This window comes from Gekko japonicus, unplaced genomic scaffold (genome assembly GCF_001447785.1).
Source record: "Gekko japonicus isolate JY-2015 unplaced genomic scaffold, Gekko_japonicus_V1.1 scaffold25, whole genome shotgun sequence".
Classification (NCBI taxonomy): Eukaryota; Metazoa; Chordata; class Lepidosauria; order Squamata; family Gekkonidae; genus Gekko; species Gekko japonicus.
In genome coordinates, this window is record NW_015171502.1 from 862,714 (window position 1) to 875,300 (window position 12,587).

Consider the following 12,587-nt stretch of genomic DNA (forward strand, 5'->3'; position numbering starts at 1 on the left):
AATCTGGGGGTCTCACAAGAGATTGAACACATCAAGCTACCAGATGACTGATCCATCAAAATCAGTATTGTCTACTTAGACTGACAGTGGCTCTCCAGGGTCTCAGGCAGGGGTTCTTCACATCACTTACTCCCTGATCCATTCAACTGGAGTTGCCAGGAATACCTGAAAGGCAGTTACTTCTGGTAATGAGATAACCACCCAAAGTCTAGATAAGGAACTGCCTTTCAGGTATTCCATTCAGATTCATCAATAGAAAGTAGGGGTCACACCCAGCCTGGATTGTGGGCATTCTACCTTTTTCATGACTTCTGCAACTCTTTGCATTTACGTGGAACTTTCTGCATCCTCTCCCCCCTCCCCACCTATATATCTCTGGCCAGTTTCTTCGTACCCTCCATGCATCTGACGAAGAGAGCTGAGCTTCTCAAAAGCTTATGCTGCAATAAAGTTTGTCAGGTTTAAAGGTGCTACTGAGCTTTTTACTATATTGCAACAACAGACTAACTTGGCTAACTCCTCTGGATCTACCACTTCCGGATTCAGTTCAACATGCTAGTGTGAAGCCTTAAAAACCTTTAATGGCCTGGTGGTAATCACATGCTAGAACAAACACCTCTTCCCATAGGAGCCTACACAACCACAGAGAGAGAGACAGCCGTTGACAGCTATCTTCCTACCACATGAACCACTGTTATCAGTTGCACCCGACTTCTTGAATCCCACTCTGAGAGCTTTTTTAATGAGTTTTTGCAGAGATTCCTTTTAAAACTGGCTTTTAATCTCCAGTTGCAGTGGCGAGGTTTTCCTTTGAGTGTATATAACACAGCTTTTATTGACTAAGTTTACTTGCATTGTTCTTGTGCTTTTGTCTGTTTAAATTGCTCTTGCCTTCTTTGTAACTTTTCATAGGATCTTCTGTCTGCCTGGAGAAGTTTTTTTTAAGCCGACGGCTGTTTCTGTTAACCGCTCTGAGCATCAGAGAGGCCGGAAACAAAACGCCTTGAAATCGATGAAACAAAAGAACTCATCTTCGGTAAAGAACGCTGAGGATGAATATGGTGCTTCAGAGCGTTCAACGTGCTGGCCAGGTATGAGCTCAGGAGTTTTTGCACAAACCTTGTAATTCCTGCATTCAGGAAATGTATATGCCTCCCTTTCCAGTGCCCTGTGAGGCAGACTCAGTATTTTTGCAATGAAGACCATGGCTTGTAAGCATATGAAGACTTCTGGACAGGAGGGGGAAAGCACACCACTGCTGTAAAAGGTATCTTTGGCATTCTATCGATCCATCAACCGCCCTGGATGCAGCATACACCTGTCCAGCCACACCCATGCCAGGGCAACATGTTTTACAACCCATCCTGGCAACACCAATATGCACAAACATGCCCAATTTTAAGCATCATGAATGCGATTGCTTTTAAGCTACTCTCGCCCAACAGGTATTGTTTCTCCTTCCTCGTGTGGATGCACATGGCAACATGCACATACCAGCACCTGCTGTGACCTGGATGGCCCAGGCTAGCCTGATCTCATCGGATCTTGGAAGCTAAGCAGGGTCAGCCTTGGTCAGTATTTGGATGGGAGACCACCGAGGAAGTCCAGGGTCACGACACAGAGACAGGCAATGGCAAATCACCTCTGAACATCTCTTGCCTTGAGAACCCGGCAAGGTCGCTGGAAGTCGACTGCGAGTTGATGGCACTTGACACACACACACACAGAGCCCGTTTGGCGTAGTGGTTAAGAGCGGGGCTCTAATCTGGGAGGACCGGGTTTGATGCCCTGCTCCTCCACATGCAGCTGCTGGTGTGACCTTGGGTCCGTCACAAGTTCTTTCAGAGCTGTTCTGTCAAGAGCAGTTCTCTTGAGAACTCTCTCAGCCCTACCTATCTCTCAGGGTGTCTGTTGTGGGGAGGGGAAGGGATTGTAAGACTCCTTTGGGTAGTGAAGAGTAGGGTAAAAATCCAATCTCCTTTTCTTCTACCTGAATGTTTCCCCACTGAGGCAAACAATGGGTCTCTCCAGGGCCATTTCAGGAGAGGAAGATGGCATGCTGTTGAACCATCGAGGACAGACCCAGATCTCTTGTTGGTTAAGCTGTGGCCTGTTTCGTGCAGGACTTCACTTAATTCTGGGCAGAAAGAGATTATGAGTAATAGACACCGACAGCATCTACTGCTACCTGCCCTCATCCGTGTGAACGTGGACAGGATTTGGTGAGCCAATGGAAGCAGGGAATCGCGACCAAGTTATTTATGATTCAAGCCGTACCTGCTAATTGCTGGAAGCCCCTGTCCCCCACACCCCTTTGTTGCCAGTGGCACTGCCTTTACTCTTGGGTAGCCCCATAGCAAGAGCACCTCACTTCTAACCCGACCCAGAGACCCACAGAAACTCAGGCCAAGGAAGGCACTCCTGGTTCTGAAACACCGAGCTAGCCACAGCTCTGAGTAAGGGGTCTCCATTTTCAAGTGACAGGCAACCTCAGAGCAAGCCTCCAGTCTTCCCCCTCCACCCAGCAGAGATTATGCTAATGGAATAACAATGGGTTCCATCAGGTAAAGTATCTACATTTCTAAAGTCTATTCAAAAGTCGCTGGGATAAACCAATCAATCATTCAAATGTTTAGCCCATCTTTTGTCTATGGCAGTCCACCCCTGAACTCTCTAAATTTAGGCCACAATCCATGGACCTCTGCACATCTGGACCAAGTCGTATAACCCCTCTATAAACTATCAATCACCTCTGCTTCCTTAGTTCTATATCGTGTGTGTGTTTGAATATTGTTTGTATGTTTAGTAAAGAAATCATTATTTTAGCCACCCAGTTTCCGTGTCTGTTCCTGGGTTCTTGAGAATTCTAACTCTGGTATACACAGGTCAGATCCTATAGATAAGCCAATTACGTCTTAATAATTATAATTCCCCATCTTTATTAAATAATAGAGCAATTTGGCTAACACCTTTTTACGTTTTTATAGTTCGGATATAAGGGGAGAGGCTGTGGCTCGCTGACAGAGCATCTGCTTGGCATGCAGGAGGTCCTAAATTCAATCCCCGGCATCTCCATTTGAAAAGACTAGACAGGTGATGTGAAAGACCACTGCCTGAGTTGGATTGGATGACCCTGGAGGTCCCTTCCAACTCTATGATTCTATGATCCTGGAGAGCCACTGCCTGCCAGTCTAAGTAGATGATACTGACTTCGATGGGCCAAGAGTCTGATTCCGTACAAAGGTAGCTTCATGGGATCCGGGGCCAGGGCCTTTTCGGTCCTGGCCCCGACCTGGTGGAACTCTCTGCCAAATGACATCAGTGCCCTGGGCGATCTTATGCAATTCCACAGGGTCTGTAAGGCCAGATGTTCTGGCCAGGCTTTTGGCTAAGGACAGCAACGGTTTTCTATTGTGGGTGGCACCCTCTCTTTCTCTCTCCCAATTCTGATCTTCTGCTTCCTCTCCCCCTGTCCAGAAAGTGGCCAGGCAGTCCAAAATAGGGATGTAATTTCTAGGGATGCCATCTTGGAATACTTTTTAACCTGGTCCTCACTGCCATAGGAGGTGGTGGCGGCTACAAGCATGGACAGCTTCAAGAGGGAATTAGATAAACACAAGAAGCGGGACCCGCGATACTCGCGCGGGGGGGGGGGAGTATTCCTAAAGAAACACCCCCGCAGGTAAATCCCCCCCCCCCGGGCCCTGGTGGCAAGGCCTGAGCGCCCCCCAGCCACCGGGCTCGCCACAGAGTTCCCAGGCATGCGCAGGGAACGCTCTTTTACTTTTGGGGGGATTTAAATATCCCCTGTACAGTTTTTAAAACTTTTTAGATTTTTCTGCACACCTGGGGACTGCCCCAAGTGTGCAGGAAAATCTCTCTGCCCCCCCAGTGCGGATTTAGATATCCGCACGGAGGAGGCAACTTGGCTATCAGATATATAGATATGGAGCAGAAGTCCATCAGTGGCTATTAGCCACAAGGTATAGATAGGAACTCTGGGGCAGGCAATGCTCTGTATTCTTGGTGTTTTGGGGGGGGGGCACAGTGGGAGGTCTTCTAGTGTCCTGGCCCCACTGCTGGACCTCCTGATGGCACCTGGTATTTTTGGCCACTGTGTGACAGAGTGTTGGACTGGGTGGGCCATTGGCCCTGATCCCAACATGGGCTTCTCTTATGTTCTTATGCTTAACTTTCTTCTTTTAATTTTGTTATGACTGGAATTTTAATGTCTTGTATATTCCTTTTATGGCTCTATGACTTTTTGTTGTAAATCGCCCAGAGCCCTGCACAAGCAAGGATAGGTTTATTAACAAATCAAAGTATTATTATTAATTATTATGTAATAATAATAATGATGATGATGATGATGATGTCCCTGTGTTTTCCTCCGAGCAATGAGGACTAGAAGTCTGTGGGAGAACACCTCCTCTCTGACCCACGAAAGAGACGAGGGATGCCAAGTTGCTAACAGATCACACGCCACATGCATAAATCCACCAAGGTTGTCCTGCATGGTTCTCTTGGTACGCACCGAGCCACTGCTTCCTTTGAATGACAGGTATCTTCGCTACGCTGGGAAATCAAGGCGATCACAAATCACCATTTTATTAGACTGCTACCCAGAAGTAAGAAACTGATACAAGAGTTCCTCCTGACTGTCCTTAATACGTTTAAGCTGGATGTCACCTCTCAGAACTGGCAGTTAGGAACTCCGGAGCGGCGGCACACAGGATTCATTAAAACCGACAGCTTAGCGTGACAGCTTGCATTGATATTTGCATATTCGTTCACACAGGATTACAACAGTCGGATTCGGTGCTTAGGGAACTGGGACAAAAGTCTTAAGCTCATCAGAACAGTATGAAGACAATTAACGCAATCTATTCTACAAACGGCCTAGACATATCCTCTAATCGCCTCCTTCAAAAGGCAAGGACGATTTTAGGTTCACCTACTTTTGCGAAGTTCAAATGCAGGGCAAAGAAGAATTCATGTGGGTGTGTGTGTCTGTGCACGCGCAAAGTGCCGTCGAGTTGCAGCTGACTTATGGCAGCCCCTTACGGTTTTCAAGGCAAGAGAAGAAGAAGAACGGAGGTGGGTTTGCCATTGCCTGCTTCTGCGTAGCAACCCTGGAGTTCCTCAGTGGTCTCCCATCCAAGAGGTAACGAGGACTGGCCCTCCTCAGCTTCCACGATCTGAGAGATCTGAGATCCGGCTACCTGAGGCCATCCAGGTCCATTAAGAACAACTCACAGGCTCCTGTTTGGTCAGGCTCCGCGATGTTAACCCACCTAACCTTTGTTCAGGGTTACTAGTGCCAGGATTTTAATACAGGCTTCCAAAATGGGAGATGGGAGTAAGCAGTGAAGTGGCTAAATTTGCGGATGATACAAAGTTGTTCAGGGTGGTGAAAACCAGTGAGGATTGTGAGGCACTCCAAGGGGATCTGTCAAGGATGGGCGAGTGGGCGTCAACATGGCAAATGGGGTTCAATGTGGCCAAGTGCAAGGTGATGCACATTGGAGCCAAAAATCCTAAATATAAATACACATTGATGGGGTCTGAACTGGCAGAGACTGAGCAAGAGAGAGATCTTGGAGTTGTAGTGGATAACTCACTGAAAATGTCGAGACAGTGTGTGACTGCAATAAAGAAGGCCAATGCTATGCTGGGGATTATTAGGAAGGGTATTGAAAACAGATCAGCCAATATAATAATGCCCCTATATAAATCAATGGTGAGACCTCATTTGGAATACTGTGTGCAGTTCTGGGCACCACACCTTAAAAAGGATATTATAGCTTTGGAAAAAGTGCAGAAAAGGGCAACTCGAATGATAAAAGGGTTGGAACACTTTCCCTATGAGGAAAGGTTAAAGCGCTTAGGGCTCTTTAGCTTGGAGAAAAGACGACTGAGGGGTGACATGATCGAGGTTTATAAGATTATGCATGGGAAAGAGCAGGTAAAGAAAGAGGTACTTTTCTCCCTTTCTCACAATACAAGAACTCGTGGGCACTCCATGAAACTGCAGAGCGGTCGGGTTAGAACGGATAAAAGGAAGTACTTCTTCACCCAAAGAGTGATTAACACATGGAATTCACTGCCACAGGAAGTGGTGGGTGCTACAAGCATGGACGGCTTCAAAAGGGAATTAGATAAGCATATGGAGCAGAGGTCCATCAGTGGCTATTAGCCACAAGGTATAGCTAGGGACTCTGGGGCAAGTGATGCTCTGTCTTCTTGGTGCTTGGGGGGGGTCAACAGTGGGAGGGCTTCTAATGTCCTGGCCCCACTGCTGGACCTCCTGATGGCACTGGTATTTCTGGCCACTGTGTGACACAGAGTGTTGGACTGGATGGGCCTTTGGCCTGATCCAACATTGGCGTCTCTTATGTTCTTATGTTAAAATATTGCAGCAAGTACTACCTTTTCAAGGCCCACCCAAAAGGTTCAAATTAAGAAGAGAAGAAGAGATTGGATTTATACCCCCGCCCTTCACTACCCAAAGGAGCAGCTTACCATCTTCTTTCCCTTCCCCTCCCCTCAACAGACGCCCTGTGAGGTAGGTGTGGCTGAGAGAGCTCTCTCGAGGACTGCCCTTGAGAGAACAGCTCTGAGAGAACTTGTGACTGACCCAAGGTCACCCAACTGGCTTCACATGGAGGAGAGGGGAACTGAACCCGGGTCTCAGGATTAGAGTCTGCCGCTCTTAACCACTACACCAAACTGGCTCTATACTGCTCTCTACAGCACTGTTCTCCCCCCCCCCTCCATTTTATCCTCATGACAGTCGCCAAGGTCTCCCAGTGAGGGATGGGGTTTTGAACCTGGGTTTCCCAGCTCCTACTTTGACACTTTAACCAGTGCAGTATTCTCGTTAATTTGGAGAGACAATTAATCACACCAATTTGATGCAGTGTTTAGGGGCGCGGTCTCTAAGCTGGGAGAACCGGGTTTGATTCCCCCACTCCTCCACATGCAGCTGCTGGTGTGACCTTGGGACAGTCACAAGTTCTCTCGGAGCTGTTCTCTCAAGGGCAATCCTCAAAAGAGCTTTGTCAGCCCCACCTGCCTCATAGGGTGTCTGTTGTGGGGAGGGGAAGGAGATTTTGAGGTGCTTTGAGACACATGAAGCCTGCTGGGTGACCTTGGGTCACTCACGGCTCTCTCAGAGCTCTCTCAGCCGCACCTGCCTCCCAGGGTCTCTGTGGTGGGGAGAGGAAGAGAAGGCAATTGTAAGCCACTCTGAGACTCCAAGTGAAGGGCGTGGGTATAAATCCAACTCTTTTTCTTCTTCTAATAAGAGATCTAAAAACAACTTATACGTGTTCTGATTACTGACAGAAACGTGGTGGGATGCTTCTATTTGTGCAATGGGCGATACCTGATGAAGGGAGTTTTGACTCTTGGAAGCTCATACTCTGGAAACCTTTCTGCTCCTGCTGCAGACCAACACAGCTACCTGCTGAAATGATGCCTTTTAGCAGGTGCTGATGACTATGGATCCCGTGCCCAGCCCCCAGCTGAGCTGAGCTCTTGCCTGCAACTGGGGCAGAAGGGAAACCCCCCCCCCCAGGCCATACGGGGCCCATCTTGGGTATGACACAAGGCCACTGAATTGCCACCTCCCTTTATTACGGCTCTACATGTGTAACTATTTATAGTTGCTGTGGCAGAGAGGACGGAGAACTTCACCGCAGGACTCAGCTGCAAACACAGACTTTAAGACCGAACACAGCTGCGCGCATGTGGGAAAAATAATTAGCAAACAAATGCACATCGAGGAGGGCCCCCCCCCCCAGATAGAATCCTCCAGTCTGGAGAGCAAGGCAAATAGAAAAGAAGAAGAAATTGGATTTATACCCCGCCCTTCATTCAGAGTCTCAGAGCGGTTTACCGTTTCCTTCCCTCCCCACAACAGGCACCCTGTGAGGCAGTTGGGGCTGAGAGAGTTCTTGAGAACAGCTCTGAGAGAACCTGTGATTGGCCCAAGATGACGCCAGCAGCTGCATGTGGAGGAGTGGGGAATCAAACCTGGTTCTCCCAGATTGGAGTCTGCACTCTTAACCACTACACTAAACTTATTTGGTGTCTTATTATACACCGCTAGAACAAATCTGGAGTCCAGTGGCACCTTTAAGACCAACAAAGGTTTATTCAAAGTATGAGCTTTCGTGTGCATGCACCCTTTTTAAATTCATGCACACGGAAGCTCATACCTTGAATAAACCTTTGTTGGTTTTAAAGGTGCCACTGGACTCCAAATTTGTTCTACCGCTTCAGACCAGCACGGCTGACCTCCTGGATTATACGCTGCAGTTCATACTGGGGCTGGCAATTGGGAGGCCTGTCCGAGGGAGGGTTGGCAGCAACCCATAATCACTCCATGACACTTGGATCCTGCTCAGCTGAGCACCACCTCTCCGTGGAACATCTTTATTGATTTCTAATGCAATTTTATTGATCCCCCCCGGGTGACTAGCTCCCAATTGAAAAGCCGGCCAAGGTTATCAAATATACCCTGCACGTACTGAAAGGCATTCTGTAGTCCTATCTGCCAATTTCAGCTTGAATCTCAGCATTTTAGGGCCGAGAGTCTCCCACCGCTCTTACAGGGCTTGATGAGTCACGGAACTGGCCATCAAACGGAGGACAAGCCAAAGGCAGAGACAGTTTGGTGTAGTGGTTAGGAGCGCGGACTCTAATCTGGGAGAACCGGGTTTGATCCCCCCACTCCTCCACATGCAGCTGCTGGTGTGACCTCGGGTCAGTCACAAGTTCTCTCAGAGCTGTTCTCTCAAGGGCAGTTCTCAAAAGAGCTCCCTCAGCCCCCACCTACCTTACAGGGTGTCTACTGTGGGAAGGGGAAGGAAATTGTAAACCAGTCTGAGACTCCTTCAGGTGGTGAAGGGCGGGGTAGAAATTCAATCTCTTCTCCTCTCCTCTTCCATCAGGGCTTGACCCAGCTCCAGCACCCCCCCCCCTCCAGCTTTCAATTGCCCTTGCTGAGGCCACCTGAGGGAAGGGAGGAAAGAGCTGACAATCTGTTCCTTGTGTCTAAAAGCAACTCTGAGAATCTCCTCCTCATAAAGAAACATTTTGTATTAAACGTCAATCATGGTTTCTATTGTGATTTCAATGCACAAGGAGCTGTTTTGAGAGCCAATTTTTATCCTGAAAAGAAGGATAAAAATACACATGCCATAAGGGCCAGAAGGTTCCTTTATTGAAAAAGAATGAAATCAGAGATTCTCAGGTAGATTCGAACCCAGTAGCAGCTTAGAGACCAACAAGCTTTTGAGAGTCAAAGCTCCCTTCGTCAGACAGAAGTAAACGAACAGATGGATTTTTGGGAAGCTGAACTCGCCATCCATTATCCCACTGGCAACTGTCCTGCACTCCTGGAGAAACAAGACAGAACCCAAGTCTGGGTAAGTATGCAGGGGGTTGGACTAGATGACCTGCAAGGTCCCTTCCAACATTCTATGATTCTAAGAGTCCTGCCTTGAGCCCCCCAACTATCTTACGTAAACAGAGCTGTGAAAGGCACACAAGGTGGTGAGCATAACTGGAATGGGACCATGTCCTTCTTCGCTACCTCAGAGCATGTGGTTAAGGCTAACGAGGATCCACATTCAAACAGCATTTGAAACCATGATTTTATATGGTTTTTAATGGCATCCCTGACGAGCATCAACACACTTTTTTGCACGAAAGGGCTTTGCTCTCCTAGCAAACCTGCAATGTTTAAACCACTTAAGTCAGTTTTAAGAATGCTTTCGACTGATCGGTCTTTATGGAATGCATAATTTGCCATCATGGGATGGAATGATGGCCAATAACTGAAGCAGCTTCAACAAGGGATTTGATAAATGTAGCCAGGCTGGCTTAGAAGAGCTTCCATGGTTCTCCAGGTGTCCATGATCTGAAAACGATGTAAACAGTGGGACAGGCTTCCTTGGGAGGTGGCGGGCTCCCCTTCTTTGGAAGTTTTCAAACAGAGGCTAGAAGTTTCTCTAGCAGGTAGAGAAAGAAGCACTTTTCTCACAATACAAGAACTGGTGGGCACGTAAAGAAATTGCTGAGCAGTCAGGTTAGAAGAAATTGCTGAGCAGTCAGGTTAGAACAGATAAAAGGAAGTCCTTCTTCACCCAAAGAGTGATTGACACATGAAATTCACTGCCACAGGAGGTGGCGGCAGCTACAAGCATGGATGGCTCCAAGAGGGAATTGGTTAAGCATATGGAGCAGAGGTCCATCAGTGGCTATTAGCCACAAGGTATAGATAGGAACTCTCAGGCTGAGGCAAGTGGTGCTCTGGATTCTTGGTGCAGGGGGGGGGCAACAGTGGGAGGACTTCTAGTGTCCCGGCCCCACTGCTGGACCTCCTGTGTGAGACAGAGTGTTGGACTGGGTGGGCCATTGGCCTGATCCAACATTGGCTACTCTTATGTTCTTATGTTATGATCATCTGACAGCAATGCTGATTCTTTGAATTTAGGCAAACCATGAGATAGAGGGCAGGAAGGGCTGCATCCAGAGTTCCCTCTACGCTGAGTTCATGTGAGCTAGCTCAGAGTTTTTTAGCCTCCAGCTCACACATTTCAGTCTTAGCTCAGGAAGGATGGCTCCGGAGCAAACTGATTTATGCGGTAGCCAAATCACTCGCTCACAACTTTAATGCCAATCACTCACAAAGTAGAATTTTTGTTCACAAGACTCCACACCTTAGGGGGCGCATTGGTTGCATCTGTGCTTCGGTCATGTGGAGCTTTCCTACACACTCTGGGAAATGCGGATCGCCGCACTGCGATTAGGAAGCAATAGTTCTCCAAGCCAGTTAGCAGCAACTAACATTTCCACACTTTCTCTCTTTACTTCCAGGCTTTAGAGAAGACAGAGCTCTGCCTCTCTCCCCCCCCCCCACCTTCGTCTACAACAAGGGGGGGGGGGGGGTGCGTGGGAAGACGAGAACAGCGCAATTAGTATCTGTTTCTTCCACACGTGGCCGAGCGCCGGCAGGAAAAGCCGCCCCACCCTCCCGCAGCCAGGATTTCCCCCTGTTACACAAGAGCGCCGCCACTCACCCCCCTCCCCGCCTGTTCCAGCGCATCATAACTTACACACAGGAAAAAAAACACCACCTGCTTTCGGAGCGCATGCGCGCGCCGCAGAGTTAAGGTGAGCGCAGAGGGAACGCCGCGCGGCCGCTCTCTCCCCCACCCCAAACTGCGCACGCGCGGTCCAGCCCGGCGGTTCCGATTCCCCAGCTCTCCCCGCACTGCGCACGCGCGGCCCGGAGCTGTGCTTTCCCGCTCGACTCCCCTCCTTCGCCTTCCCCGGGCTCCGTTTTCCAACCGGCAGGCGCCTCCCCCGCCATTTCCCCGCCTTCTCCGAAGCGTCCTTACCCTTTCTATCCGTTCCGGCCCGGGCACCGCCCGGGAAAAACGAGTTACGAGCCCTCGTCTGCCTCCCCGTCGGTAGCCCTCTTTCTCTCTTTTTCTCCTCAGCGCCGCCGTGGTGGGCGCAGAATGAGAGCGTCACGCGCTGCGCGACCGGGAGGCCAGCCACGTGACGTAGAGCGGCCGAACGTCACGTGATTAGGTTCTGCTCCCCCCCCACCACCGCGGTCTTCCTGCCTCTTTGGGGCGGGGGCAGAGATTTGAAGGGTGGGGGCTGCTGAGTGCCTTCGTAGTAGTAATGCGATAGTTTGTTATTTAAAAAGAATGAGAGCCGTAGATATAGTATTAAACTAGCAGAGCAATCCTAAGGAGCTGTGCTCGAAATTAGGTCCATTTAGGGTTGCTGGATCTGGGTTGGAAAATACCTGGAGACTTTGGGGGTGGAGCCAGGAGAAGGCGGGGTTTGGGGAGGGGTCTGAGCATAGTACAATGCCGTGGAGTCCACCCTTCAAAGCAGCCACTTTCTCCAGGTTGACTTTTGTTGTTGTTCAGTCGCACAGTCGAGTCCGACTCCTCGCGACCCCATGGACCAGATCACTCCAGGCCCTCCTGTCTTCCGCTGTCCTCTCAAGTTTGCTCAATTTCATGTTAGTTGCATCGATGACACTGTCTAACCATCTCATCCTTTGCCATCCAGGTCTTCTTTGACCTTCAATCTTTCCCAGCATCAGGGTCTTCTCCAGTGAGTGCTCCCTTCTCATTTGGTGGCCAAAGTATTTGAGAACATAAGAACATAAGAGATGCCAATGTTGGATCAGGCCAAAGGCCCATCCAGTCCAACACTCTGTATCCCACAGTGGCCAGAAATACCAGTGCCATCAGGAGGTCCACCAGTGGGGCCAGGACATTAGAAGCCCGTTTTTCCATTCTTGTCTTTCCCAGTGCGAGAGCCAGACTGTGGCTGCCTTAGCCGTCCAGTCTGAGGTCAGGGTTGGTTTCTTTTAGGATTGACCAGGGTGACTAGTATCTGTCAGTTGGAGATTAGTTGTAAAAGCAGGAGATCCCTAGGCCCCACCTGGAGGCTGGGGTCTTCTTTTGGAGCCAGAACACCCCAGAGCGCCACTCCAGCAGCCCAGGTGGTGGCAAGCCCCACCCCCCGCTCCCTGAACCATGCTCCTGCCT

The 12,587-nt window shown here is 49.3% G+C and overlaps 1 protein-coding gene across 1 annotated transcript in view; it reads right to left on the reverse strand.

Moving 5' to 3' along the window:
• Positions 1-11,517, reverse strand: part of ADAR (adenosine deaminase, RNA-specific) — a 68,616-nt gene extending 57,099 nt beyond the window's left edge. Inside the window, exon 1 of the mRNA XM_015419114.1 lies at positions 11,412-11,517. The gene's annotated coding sequence lies outside the window, so the exon portion shown is untranslated. The remainder of the gene's footprint in view (positions 1-11,411) is intronic.
• Between the last annotated feature and the right edge of the window lie 1,070 nt (positions 11,518-12,587).